This window comes from Diuraphis noxia, unplaced genomic scaffold (assembly GCF_037042655.1).
Source record: "Diuraphis noxia isolate RWA-SAM2 unplaced genomic scaffold, SU_Dnox_SAM2 contig0001, whole genome shotgun sequence".
NCBI lineage: Eukaryota > Metazoa > Arthropoda > Insecta > Hemiptera > Aphididae > Diuraphis > Diuraphis noxia.
This window is the reverse complement of record NW_028301711.1, coordinates 20,809,826-20,825,769: the sequence shown is the minus strand read 5'-3', so window position 1 is coordinate 20,825,769 and position 15,944 is coordinate 20,809,826. Positions and strand designations below refer to the sequence as shown.

Below are 15,944 nucleotides of genomic sequence, written 5' to 3'. Positions count from 1 at the left end.
TAACAATTTAAATAAATACGTCATATTGCTGTAATATTTATTAGGTACATATCTAGGTACCAATAGTTTTTATTTAATTTAAATTTAAACTGGGTGTGCCACATATACTTACAGATGATGAGTCATATTTCTATCCTTCACTCGGAAGCGTCTCACTAAATAAAATATATAATGTTTACCATCCACAAACTTATAAGGCATATCTAAGTACCGCCCTATTGATTGTTATATATTCAAAAAATAGTAAAACAAAATAATGTAAAATATGAAAACTGTTAGGGATTAAGTATTAAAACACTGAGTTGATATTTTTAAGGATTTTGAATGGTTAATTTTGATAAATTTACAATACGGAATTATATATCACATTTAAACCGAACACCATGCTGTGAAGGTGGCTGAAAACGATGCACCCTTTTATAGAGAGAATTCAAAATGTATTTAATATAATATTATTCTCTTGTGGTTATGTATTTGTATTTATGTAGTTTTGTGTAATATTTGTGTATAAACACAAGTGTATCATAAACGATCATACTTTATGTGATTGTCTCCGCAAATTGTTGTGAAAAAAATTGTTCAGTACCTAATTGTTTCATTTTCTTAACCTTATACAAGTGGTGTTTGATATCACTTTTATTCGCACAAGGGTAAAATCCCAGCATAATAATTTTGCTCAAATCGTATTTAATACATTTATATTTGATTTATTATAATATATTATTGTAATATACTGATAGATAATATAAACACGTTAGAAACTATTTAAAAATACAAATTATAAAAAAACAAAACACTGGAGCAAATGCTCAACAACGTTTGAGAAATAGAATTTCGACATGGTTATAATATTGAACTATAAAAATAGTCTATCTAAATATATTTATAAAATCGACCTTTAAACTATACATTTTTTAAAGGAATTTAAATCTGATTGTTTTGAATACCAAGAGGCAAGCTTGGGAATAAAGTCAAATTAGAATCAAAAAATTAAAGTTAAGTTAATTTTAACTTTTGAACTTGACTGATTTTTACTGATATAAACATTGTAAATAACAATTTGATTTTAATTAAAATCAAATTACAATAATTCATATGTAATTAAATAATAAATATAGGTGATAACATTTTTATTGATGATACATATATCGTATACATATTTAATAAAATAGGAAATTAAAAATGTAATAAAATGTAATTCATGTTCTATGAACCAAAATTGTTTAACAAAAGTAATTAAACTTAAGTTAATAATTTAACTCCAAACTTTTTCAATGTTTTCTATCAACTTATCTTAACTTAATTAAAAAGTATCATTAACTTGCCAAGACTTCTGTAGAGGTACACCTAATTTTTCATGCTCTAAAACAGAATCATTAAATAAAATATATATTGCTGCTCTCTACCACTTCGGAGATGAAAATTACTTAGAAGTAGTCACTACTAAATCCATTGTCAATTATAAATAATATAATAATAGAACAATACTCCAAGAAACGTAATATCCGCTTTCGTCGGATACGTGTTGAGGCATAGACTTTATTTTATATTATTACGAGTTCGAATATATTTTTTAATATGTATAATAATATGAAACATAATGAAAACTATAGACGAGACTGTCGTTATACTTTTTGAAAATTTAATATCGTCTGCGCTCAGTTTACTTGAACTAGCAGTGAAATTTTCGCATTTTTCGTTTTACACACGATACGCGTATACAGTTCAATGTATATGAATAATATAATATTACGGTGCGAGCATTATTATTTGAGCAGCCGGCCACGGCGATGACGACGACGTCATCCGTCAAAATATAAAAACTCACTTGAACAGAGGAAAGTATTTTTTCACCGGTGAATTATTACTTTCCTGCAGCTGCATTAGGTATTACGAGATAAAGCGAAAATGAAAATAAAATTATAAATACTTTAGTATATTCTAATACATTAAAGGACGTTATTAAATTCCAAACATTTACATGGTATTAGGTTTAATATAAGGGAATTTATGTGTGTGTGTGTGTGTGTGAGAGAGAGAGAGAGCGCACGTGTTCGACCCACAGCCAAGCACTCACGCTTCTGAAATTCGGTAAATAAGTAATCCTATAACCGAGTACCTACGAGCATTTTAAGGCTATATTTTTACATTTTTTTTTAATTTTGAGGGGTGCGCCTAGGAAACACATTCAGGCAAAATGAATAATTTTTTGTTCGTATTTATATGGTTGCCATTGGTTCCAGAAAAAAAGATAGTTGTCAGGTATATAATTGGCGTGTATTCCCACGTCGCCGAAACCCAATTTGCCGACACCCCATTTCCCCGACTATTTTTTACATGCTCCCAATTTCCCGATTTCCAATTCGCCGAATATAAATATTATATAAAAAAAATTAACATTATATTATACTAGGTATATGATAAAACTTTGTATACTGGTGAATACGGGAATAGCATCAATAACTTCCGAATTTGTAGCACCTTCTATTCCTGAAGTTATGACAGATCTCCTAATTTCATTAAATGCTTTAGGTTTTGAGTAAGTTCCTCCTTCATTAATCAAAGTTTAGAAAAAAAAAATAAACAAAACTCGGAACATAATGCACTTAATAAGTACTATAATATATTTGAAATTATATTTTTATAATTTCTACTTAAACATTACTAAATTTGTACTTACTGTCAATTTATTTCGAAAGCCACGATTAGCCAACTCAACTCCGTGTGTTGGGTGATTGTGATGAGGCTTCGATAATATTACGTCAGTTTTATTTTTCAAAATAGCACGACCGCCGCAATTTCGTATGCATTTATAATATTTGGTTTTGTCCCGTATTCTATCCACTCGACGAATAAAATTATTGACTACTAATAAATCATGATTTTTTTCTGATTTTATTTTAAACCATTCCATTTTAATTTTTAACTGGCTAATTATTAAATTTTGAACTTTACAGTACACACGGCTGGAACGAACTAAATTCATCAATTTGTACTCCCTCTGGATTTTATATGTGGGAAATCATTGAACTTATCGACAACATACTGTATAATTAGCACTTTTGTAATTTATTGGGTGTAATATTTTATTGGCGCTTATGTCCTACTTGGCTACTTATTTTGGTAAAAATGATCAGTAATTTTTACAATCTTGGCATTTGTGTCATAGAGCCCTTTCATTTCAATAAATTTCCATACAAACCTTTACCTAATTAATAAATTTTCTTTCTTTCGCAAAATATTGTACCTAGTTATTTATAATTATAATAATAAAAACGTTCATGATGTGTTTTAAAAACACCGATATAAGGACTATTATTTCGATTTTGTACGTAAAATAACAAGTGTAAAAGGTACCTAAATAATATCAATAAGTATTTGATTATTTTTTTTAACTAGGTACGGAAAAATAGATACACACTTTACTTACTATATTTTCAACTGTTTTTAATTTTTTAAATCTGAATTGTATATAGCTAATATTTTTCAAATTAATATTGATTTTTTTTTATTGTTATCCAGGTCGCAAGGGTCGGAAGTTGACTGTAACTTATACCCTGAAAAATTGATTAAACATTTATTCTATACCTTCCGTTATAAGGTGACCTGGTATATTAAAATTTGTACTTTACATCATTGACAGTAGAAAATCTTTACAATAAAATTCCCACTTTCAACTGTTCATGTTGTAAGGCTCAGATTTTAACATTCTAGATTTTTACGCACTCTCCCATTGTAAATAAATACTTAACTCGATCAGTTTTATATTTTCTGCAAATGATATATTATAGTATTTTTCAAAGGTGGGCAAGTTAATGAAAATAATTAACTCAAGTTAAGTTAAGTTAAGAGGACACAAGATCGATAAGTTAAAAGTTAACAGTTAACACATTATAAATTTAACTCGATAAGTTAAAAGTTAATATGGAAAAAAAAATTAACTTAACTCAGTTTAAAAAAAGTTAATCTATTTTTTTTTAATTATTAAGTAAATCACATAAAGAGTTAATGTGTCTTTCTAGTTTCTAATTTATAAATTATAAATCAATTTGATTATGACAAAGTACGATTACGAACAACGAACAACGTAAGGGACTGGCCGATGCATGCGCACTATAATTCATAATATTGTATTATTGTCTACAGACTACAAGTATAGACCAGCATAATATTATCAATTATAAATAAATATACACTATTTACTTTAAACGATAATTTAGTTTTCAAGTTATTTTTAGAACTTTGTTTCCGATTTTCAGAATCTGGTGGTCAGCTGTATTTTTCTTATCGATAATAAATTTAAAATTATTGTTATTACTTATTTGTACTGCAAATAAAATATATTATACTCAAAATTATGTTATCAAGAAAAAGTATAGAAATGTTTGTGTTATTATATTATTGGATTATCTTTATTTTATACTGATGAAGTAATATTTACGTATAAACGAAAAATTTCAAAATGATTTTAACTTATTGGTTTTATTTTAAAATCAACTGATAAAAGCTAAGTTATTTCAACTGTAAATTAAACTAGTTAAGTTCATAAGTTAATTAGAAAACAAACTAACTAGTTAAGTTAAAAAGTTTAAAAAAAATTAACTTTTTAACTTAACTTTAACTTTTTAACTAGTTAATGCCCACCTTTGGTATTTTTTACAATTATTACACTGCGTTGTGAACATTGGCACTATTTTTGATTTTATTTATTTTTTAGTACCTACACAGATTATAATGATTATATCTAGGAACGTCTTACAACCCGTTCATTATTGTTGTGTTCTAACATAATTGAATTATTGCTATTTGATTATATAATTTGGTAGGTTAAGTTTTTTTCTTGTGACAGTAGTAATGATACTCACAAACAATTATAAAGTTTTAAATCTTAATTTGTGTTGTTGAAAAATTATTATTTTTGTTATGTCTATTTGAATTTTTTTATCCATTTTTTTATCTATTTTTTTTATCGTTTTCTGAATATTATGCAATAAAAATTTGTAACGTTATTGTTGTCTGACAACAAAGCATATATTTTTATTTAGAATAATATATCACGCGTACACAACCTTTTACAAATCCCAAGGCCACAATCAAAATATTTATACTAACTGCTATGGGATGTAAATGGTTTTCCACTGACCTTTTTATTTTATTCGTTTCCAATATTTATTGTATTTTTCACGGATAAGTACATCGGAACGAAACAATGCAAACCTCAAATATGATATTATTATCTCGAATCTTTATTGGAATCAAAATTTATTTCCTCTGCATATATGTGTCCACATTATCTATTATGTTGTAATTTTTTTTTAAATAATTACATTTTATTTTCCATATAAAATACAATTTATAGACTTTATAATATTGTGCGTGTTGAAAACGCTAAGATCGTCTATGAAGTAAGATAGTGAATATAATTCAAATATTGTAGGTACATACGTACATGTTTATTTTGGAAATATATCTTCCTCGTGAGTTTTAATTAAAGCATTTAAAAAATACTAATTATACTAATGAAAGATTTTTTTTACAAGCGTTTGAAGTTTTAAATTTTAACAAAATTATGAAAACTTGTGAAATATTTTGTAGTTGGAAAATGAACAAGTTTTTAATTTTTATAGGTTAAACTAAAGAATTTAATACAAAGTTTCTCATAAGTAGTTTATAGAGACTGATATCAAGAAATCTAATATATTATATACTCGTATGTGCACAAACACAGATTTTAGTTTTAAAATTTAAAATTTAAATCTGGATTAATTTAAATATTTAGAGAATATTATTTCCTTTTGCATGGGCCATTATGTGACTGATAAATTTGGGTGCTTTATATAGAGTAGTTGTGTTATTTAGGTGGATAAGTACAATAGCCCAAATATAAGCTAGATTACATACAATGTTCGTATAATTGTTTATATTTATGGCCTTTAATATTTTGCAGTAATAACTATATTTATATTGCGAAATGTACAAAATTTAAATACGTAAAAGTTTATCAGTTGAAACATTTCAATTTCAATACAATTATTATTATAAATTACAACCTCTTTTGTTCAAAAGTTATACAAGTATTTATGAAGTTAATCGTTACAATGAAAAAGTTTAGAAACAATGCAAAAAGGTGTTTATCTGATGATGCTTAAAAATACCTAGATTAATTAGAACACTTGAAAAATAATAAATAAATTTTAATGAAAATAGTTAACAAAAAAAAATTTTTGTTAATGATTTATCAATGCTTATAATAAATGGCTAAATGAATGAAAGAAGCTAACTTTTTTTCCTTTATAAAACATTCGTGCACAATGAATCAATAAAAATCAAATAGACTACCTACTTCCTAGGTATATATAAATCTAGCTCAAGTGACCCACAGAGACTTAAAGGTAAAAAGGTTACAAAACAAGGTATATTCGTGATAAAATGGGAAACGCCCACTTATACATAATAAAAATTAAATCATTATTGATACATTTAGCTTTTAATATGGGCTTTACAAACATCTACTCAGCTTAACGATTAACTTTCCCTGGTAATTTTAATGGTACAGATTGAAAAACGGAAAGCACTCAGATTAAAATATGGTCGTATCTCATATTCTGATATTGTGTTTAATAATCTTGACTCTTGATACATTGTACGATGCTGTGTACAAAATTTCTGGCAAATTAATAACTACAAATTATCTAAGTTATTAATTAGTGCTTGAATGCATGGCTTTACATTGAATCTGTATACAGGGAAAAGTGATTTAATCACAAACATTAAAGGTGGTTTCTATAGAAGAATTTATTTGATACAGTCGATAATTTGAAGAGCTAAGAAAATCAATTCTTTTCAAAATGATTTGGAAAAACGATAGAAAGTACAAAAAAATATGAATATTTACGGATACCATTTTTTTTTTGGCAAATATCAACTTTTTCAAAATTAAAAGGATAAATTTCGATGTTTAAAATTTAATTTAAATATTTATATTAGAATTTTATAGTAATTTGACTAATTTCCAAAATATTTTTGATTTTTTTTCGATTTTTGTATCATAACATTTTTGATGAAATTAATATAAGTTTTCACTTTTCAATTAGTATATGTCAAAAAGTTAGTCATATTAGCAGTTGATGTTTTAATGTTAATTGTGAAATTCACTTAAATTTGTAAATTATTTTATATTTAAATAGATATTTTTAATTGTTATACCTTTCTTACTTTTTTTTTCTTGGCATAACTACTACATAGGTTATACAACTTTCGTAAAATTTTTCCCTTAGACCCTATGGATTGACAATTCTATAAAGAATCTTCCTAAGTTTTTCTTTTTGTAATTAAAATAAAAAAAACGCAAATATGTTTTATGAAATTTTTAGCTTTAACGAAATTAGATATTCAAAAATGTAATAACGATAAATATATTAATTATAGAAGTCTGTAACATTCCTGCACTGTTCAAATTGTAATTTTATATTTACAATACAGTTTTCAAAATATTTAGATTCATTTAAAGCTATGTTGATTAGATTTTTAAATTTTAAAATATTTTTCTGTAAATGTAATTTGATAATATCTGTGTTGTATGTGAAATATTTATAATCGTTGAGATGTTTTATGGTATATATTATATATTTATATTCATACATAAAACTATTTTCAAAACGAGGATATTAATTTAAAATAATTTATACCATTATATGTTACGTAAAAATTGACGTAAACAAATTATTAATTGATAAAAATACCATGATAATATGATATAACATTATAATAAGTAAGAATATATTATAGTAATGTATCCAATGTTTTTAGCGAAAATAAGTTTAACATAACATATTATAATGATACAAAAATAAATTACTAATAAGGAACAGTAAAACAAATAAATTATAAGATGTCGTTAAAAATATAATAATAAACGTCCTACCTAAGAAGTAATATAGGCTGATAGTTGGTAGACCGTCTTTTTGATTTTATATATAATATTTTTTAACAATATAATTTAGAAACATTATTTATTTTAGATTTGATTTTTAATTTCACACAAGAAAAAACTTTTTATTATTATTATTATGTTTATTCCAAAACAATATTATAGATCTTACAATATACTATCAAAGGCTGCTTTTTCACTTCTACTAAGAATATTGTAATATTATCATGAGGTCGAGAGTAAAAATAAATAATACTACAGCATGACTTTATAGGTATTCGAGGAATTGTTTTCAGTTATATTGTATGTCTATATAATACAAATTCAATGTATAGGTACGTGTTCAAACAAATTTCAAGTATGCATCTTTGCATTTTATTAAATACCTCTGTATAATACTAACGAGTAACTAACCATACCTATATTTGGAATTTGGATAAAGAATTCTAAGAACTAAAAGTTCCATCAAAATCAATTTGGAAATAATAACTCTCATCTCTATAATATTAAATAATTTTACTGTTATATAATTTGAATTCAAAAACATTCATAATACAATTTACTACTTTGGATTTTTCAATTATGTATATATTATATATTCATATACAAGTTAAAAAACATTTAATTTATTTATGTGGCTTGCATAAAAAATATTCATTTAATAAATCATTTAGAGACACTTATAGTTATATATAATTAATCGCTAATTCAGTATCCAAAATCTACTATACGATTGCAATATCTAACCAAATCACCTAACCAAGATTCAAATATTTTCTGTAATATGAATTAAATTAAATTGGTACATAATATAATATAATACAAACACGCGAATAGTATATATCTAATAACGGCAGCTATATTATATATGAGTATATAGATACTATATCATACGATCTTGTGAGTTGTGAATATATTATAGATATATGCATTGTGTTTCAAAAGTGTTCATCCGAAAATTCAAATTGTAAAAATTCATATTGTTTTTATTATTTTCATATTATTAAAAATAAAAAATAAATGAGTGGGTAGATATCTATGTTTACTAATTATGTTAAGTATATGACTACATGATCCCTATGGCATTCAAATTTAATTAAAATCCAGATTTCCGATCTGATATGTAAATTCACTATCGGATGAAAATATATTTTGTGAGCAATAATTAAACTAAAATTTGACTATTTTAATAGCTTATATTACCTTACACTTATTTTATTTTATTAAATAATAATACATTTTTGAAATTGAATCGAGGCATTTAAAACACCCCGACTAGTGTATACTTTGCTCAAATCAGTTAAAATACACATCTGCTAAACAGTTTCATGGATTTGTCTAATACGTGTTTTTAATAAATTGTTCAGCAATGAATTAGAAGTCCACGAATAAAACAATTATAAATATCATAATCATAATAATATGTTTGACAACGGTTGAACACATGTCAAAAATTACTATGAATAATCATTGTCACATCATAGGTAGTCAGATATTGTTATATTGTATTTAGTGAAAATTAATGTGACCAGTTAACATAAGGATAACATTGAATATGCTGTTTTTTTAATTGAACAGAATATACTCTCATTATAAAAAAGTCTTTCTAATACAAATTCAATAAATTTGGGTTTTATTTTTCCACTAAAAAATGATTTATCACGTTTAACTTTATTTTATACTATATATTTACAAACGAATGATTTAATTAAGTTAAAATTTAAAATGAATTTTTCAAAAAAATTACAAAACTTATATATGCATGTATGGGAAAAGGAAAAAATATTGGGATTACATTCTAATGAATCAAATTTTTTCAAAATATTATACATCTAAAAAACGCTTATTGTAGTAAAAAGGCATATCTGTCATAATTTCACTATGCGTGTCACTCACTAGTCACTACACGATGATAAATAATTTCAATTAGTTTATATTACATCATTGTGTACAATATAATAATATATTTTCTAGTTAATTATGTGGAAGTTATTGTGTATTCATTATTAATGTGCGATTTCTTTAAAATACAATGTATACACTCACTTTTCACAAATTTACAACCTTACAAAAAAATCGTTTGAAGTGCTTTTTGCAATGTTGAGCGTAAAGTGTTTGTTTTTTTGAAAAAAAAATGACGCACGCATCAATGCGTTTTCCTGCTGCAGCTTGCTTCGTGCAGAATCTGTACATGTGCAGAGAGATCATCGCCCTTTTACTCTTATCTACAAATATATACATATTATATTATATTGTATTATATATATATATATATATATATATATATATGCTATACATATATCTAATTTATAATATAAATACGCGTGTATGATTTGAACAACAATAAACTGTGTCGCTCGTATAATATGATGTATATATATATGGTTGCGACGACCCTATAAGGGGTTTGCACGCATGGGGGCGCATACGCCTCGTGTGCGCGAAACTGGGTTAAAAAATATCGATTTCTACTGCACTGTATACACGCCGTGTGCTTTCTCGGGGGATTTGAAACACTTTGAACTTTCTCGTATATCGTAGTCATAGGAAGGATGACTGGGAATATTATAAGATGATGATATTTATACGGCCGTGACGATCGTGATTTTTTTTAACTATCATTATATTTTTGAGTGCACAGAAATGAATAAAACTCATAAATGAATAGCCAATTGACAATTGCATACCGATCTATATACAAGTACGCCTATAACATTAATGAGAGAGAGCCACAAAAATACACAACATTATACGAATTACTCTAACTATATGTAATTAGTAAACCTAGTTGTTTTAATACATAAAATAAATAAATAAATAATTTAAAAAATATATATTGAAATATAGGTAGGTACTTTTCTTATAAAATACGTATTTTGGAGCGTATAAACTTATATATTTACAGCGGTATACAAACGTAGGTATACCTAGGTAATTAATGTAACATCAAGATGGAGAAAAAGGCGGACGAAAGAGGTTGAGATAGAGTGACTGTTTCTATATATATATATATATATATATATATATCACATAGAGTAGGTAATTTATTGTAATGCATAAATGGATGTCGAATAAATAACGATTCGAGATGTTCGCTAGTTAGGTATAATGGGCATTGAATTCAAAAGCAATTGGTATGCCTAAGCGACAGATTTTTAAATGAATACTAACATATGGTTTAATGAAATGTAGATTTATTATTTTAATTTTGAATAGAAAATAGCTCATCGCGAATGAAATAAAACGTATTTAAAATACATATATTTTTAAATACTCTATCATTAAGTACCTACCTACGTCTTTTAATATCTCGTATTTTTATAATATTTACTTATTTTACAAAAATAATTTACCTGTGGGCCGTTAGGAATACGTATAATATATTCAGTCTATTTAAAACGTAAAATAGAACGGTGCACATGCTAATCATGTCATCTAGTATATATTACTCAATAGGTATAATAGTAGTCATTACTATTGAATTATAGGGATTTTTGTTTTGTTCAGCAATGATGAATGATGATTCTGTTTTTTTTTTTGTATGATTAGAATTATAAAAATTTATTGTTAAATAAAAGCATTTCTGTTAAATAATTTACTGTTTAAAATACATATTTAGGCTTTTTATCTTATAAAGATCCGTGACTCATAGTGATTATTAACGATGAATTAAAACGTTTAAGAAATATTTTATGTATGTGTTTCAACTGGTCACTTGATATATGTGATATAATGTATCAAATATGTAAGTAATAGGTACACTGAATAAATTACCAACTAACATTTTATAAATTATTTTAAATGCTATTTAAATAGTATTGATTTATCAATTAATCATTTTTGTTCTAGTGTAGGTACCTACTACATGGAATATAGTCTATGATAGCTCATCAATTGTTAAAGGAATACGAAAAAAAAAATTACCAAGACTTAAATTGATAAAATAATCTATAATAGTAATATGGTATATTATAAAGTTATCAAAATTTTATAATTGTCAAGCTGTCATAATTTTTGAATAAAATAATATAATAAAACAAAAAAAAAGTTATAAAAAAAGATGTAGGTATGTACTACAATTTATTGATATAGATTTAATGTTGTATGATGTATAGTTATGTATTGCGCATTAATATATTTTTTTAATTAGAAATGGTTGTATTAAAAAAAACCCTGCTTCAGTCTTCGCAGATCCACGTGTATATATTTTACATAATAGAGCATGACATAAGTAAATGCTGTCTAGTAGGTAATCTATGACAGTGACTTTAGTGTATAGTGATTTTGGTTTATTCATGATATTCTATTCAGTGCGTTTCTCTTTGTTATGTATAATAAGTGTTTTAAGAATGTAGAATAAAAAATTGTTTGATAAAATATTTCATGTTTTTTTAAAAACATATATTTAGAATTTTAAACCTAAACCGTGACTTAGTGATTATTATAATGAGTTAAGAAGCATTTTAAGAAAAAACCAAAAATTAAATATAATTATGTACCTATACAAAAATTGTCTGTTACGATTGAAAATGATAAAATGTAGATAGTTTTAATGAATACAAACAATAATACGGAATAGTGATAAAATGTAATCCATAATAGTAATATAATATCATAGCTATTAAAATATAAAACAATTAAATAGCCGACTCAGTGATGAGTGTATTGAAGTCAGCAGCCAGTGACCCATGAGAGGGCGAAACACGATTGAATAAAAATCTATGACATTAATGACTATGCCGTCAGATTTAGTAAAATAAATCAATAACATAGGGTTTATCCAAAACTCAAGATTAATTCGTTGTGTTATTATATAATTATAATTCGTTCCATACTAAAACACATTTCGTGGATTAATCAATTTCATTTTTCCCTCTTGACATATGGCTGCCAGACTTCATACGTCTGTATGAGACTTAAAACAGATTCGATTATCGAGTTTGTTTTATGTATTATCTATGTGCATAGTACTAAACTATGTATACAGTTAAAAAAATAATGATGAAACATAATTTTAATATATTATAAAATCGTTATAGGTATATAATAATAATTGTGCAATAATACATTTTGCATTCTAATTTTTACTACCTATAGTTAATTCTTGAAAACAGCCCTCCTTCAGTATTTACAGATCCAGAGTAGTTATATATATATTTTTGTTATGACAAATTTAATCAGTTTTGCAGCTTTCATTAAATTATTAATGTTGTGGTATGTTTGCCACTGATAATATTAAATAAAAAATAATAATATTATAGAATGATAACCACCAGTATAATATAACAAGTATTATCATATACATAGTTATTTAATAATAAATAATATTGAAACGAATGGATTTCCATGATAATTTTTAACGTTACATTCTTTTGTGTTAAATGTTATACACTTACGATATTCTAATCATGACGTTATTCTTAGTTACCTATTTATCGTTTAGGTACGTATTATTTACAAATGCTCCAAATTTTCCATTTTTATTTAGTTTAAAATGTTAAGTTTCAATAATTTTTTAGTCAAAGTTTAACCACGTGGTTAAATGTTATCATTATTTTATTCAAATACTGAAACTATATGATATCTATTGTTTTTTAAGTAGGTACCTATGCCTCCTATGTAAATTCCCGTTTTCACAAGTAATTTAATTTTTTTTTTCAAAGTTGATAAATTATAGTTTTTAAATAAAAAAAAAGTGCATATTTATATTTGTAACATGCCTCAAAAGTTTATTAATTCTAAATTATGAATTGTTATTAACTATATTGTTAATTTTGTTTATCTATCGTTGTCTTTTGAGGAGGTATAAAATCTTAAATATAATTCTTGATAGGAAAGTGGATATAATTGGTTCCAGGGTGGTTAAAAGTCAATAATTCCAATTTCTATGGAAAGTTATTTATCTCAATAGTTGGGAAAAAATAAATTTTCTCACAAAACCGATTTTGTTATTTTGTTGTAATTCAAAAAATAAATTATACGAACTAATTTAGATATGTGTGTTTTAACTTTGATGTTGACGAAATTCAATAAAATCACAAATTATTATTTTCTTGTTAAAAATTCTTAAATGCTTTTATATTCATAACAAGTATTTGAAAATTTAATTGAAGATTCCATATAAGTTTTTTTACGAGAATTATAAAAAAAGTTGAGTGTCATTCCATGAATATTATTTTATCATTTTATGAGTGTTAGAAGTTTAATGAAGACGGAATTGGATATTCAAGCAGTCAAGTATAAAAATAATGATTTTTCACCAAACAATTTTAGTTTTACTTATTGTAATTAAAAAAGTGTTGATCTTAGAAGCTCAAACATCCCACTGTTATTTAATGTATAATTTTCTATTTAAAATTTTATTGAATACATTTAAGCTAGTTATAAAGTTATAAAGGCATTTGAAATGTTCGATCTTTTTGGTATATTTTTGAATGTGTTAGTAAAGCTATTTAGAATAAGGCAAAATCTTAAAAAGTTCGTACAAGACCCATCTTGCATTTTTTTTTAATTTCAATTTTAAATAATCATAAAAATACACGTCTTGTTAGATTAAATGCATTTGAAATTAAAGTGTTGGCAAAAACTTTTTTTTTAAACTTATTAAAAGTTATAAATCATTATTTACTTATTTAAAAACGGATAAAAATTTAAAATGTTCCATAACATAGTTTTGGCTTGAATTTTGAGTAAATGATTCTTCATAAGTTCAAACTTAAAATCTAAAAAATATAGTATTACAATTTTTCCTCACATGCTCATTTAAAAATAAAAGGTTGACAAAATTGGAAATTTTAAAGAATAAGAACAAATTTAGTTATCTTGCTACAATTCAAAAACATTAATTGCGGGGTCTAAAGTTGTGATGTTATTATTACAGTATAAACAGTGATATTTTTGAAATATTTTGATTAATTTTAGGTTATTTATTCAACGAACTTCTCGCCGTTTCTCTACCTAAGTCAGTATTGACTCTAAAATTAAAACAATAATAAATCTTATGAATATAAAATACCATTTGAATAGTGATTGATAGAATTTAATTGTTTAATCAATATAAATAATACTTTTCCTAGGTATATATTTGGAAAAAAATGCAATATAGGTACCTATTATTGTCAATACAATATTAAAACAAATCTAAATATAGAAAATATTACAATAATATTAATGTATAAGTATAATACTATAACAAAATAAACTATAAGCAATAATAGTATGGCTAGGGACTGTAAATTTCTTAACATTCATTCAAAACATAGTTTAGTGATATAGAAATCTTCAATTTTAATATCGGTTATCGATATATTGACCAGGTTATTGTGCTCATTGCAAAGTATTTGTTTTGTCTAATTAATTATGTTTGACGAAATACCTATTTTAAGTTTGAAATTTAATTTAGCCCATAATTTCATCTTTGGAGATATTTGACAAATAATTTTATAAATTCAGATTGAAGCCCTCTGTTAATATTATTTCTTTTGCATAACATAGTTCATAACATTTAGTGTTATGAAGTGCATGTTGTACATCAATCATGTTGTTACACGACACTCTTTAAATGAATACAGTGAAACCTCTAAATACCGGACACTCTCGGTCGTTTAAATGTCGTCCGCTATTTGCAGATGTCCGCTATTAAGAGGGGAAATACAGTGAGTACACATTTCACCGTTCCCAAAATTCCGTCCGTTATTTGGAGCTGTCCGCTATTGGGAAGTGTCCGTTAAAGGAGGTTTCACTGTATTTATTTTTCATCCTTTCATCCTTTCTGAGCCTACTATATTATGAGTTATGACGTAGGTTCCTAGGTAAGTATGTATAAGTTCATAAATACGATATATTATCGTGTTAGTTATTATTCTATTAACTACCGGTGAGCAGTATACATACCTACGTTCCAAGCCTTTAAACTCTAGTGGTGTTCCCTACAAATAGCTCAGACTGCTTAGAGTTTATAAAATATAAACTCTTATAAAATTTTGTAGGATAGCATTAACTTTAAAATTTTCAA

The 15,944-nt window shown here is 25.2% G+C and overlaps 1 protein-coding gene across 4 annotated transcripts in view; it reads left to right on the top strand.

Annotated features, from left to right (window-relative positions):
• The window catches only part of LOC107168779 (uncharacterized), a 132,315-nt gene that overhangs the window by 25,806 nt on the left and 90,565 nt on the right, over positions 1-15,944 (top strand). The gene's annotated exons all lie outside the window — the stretch shown is intronic.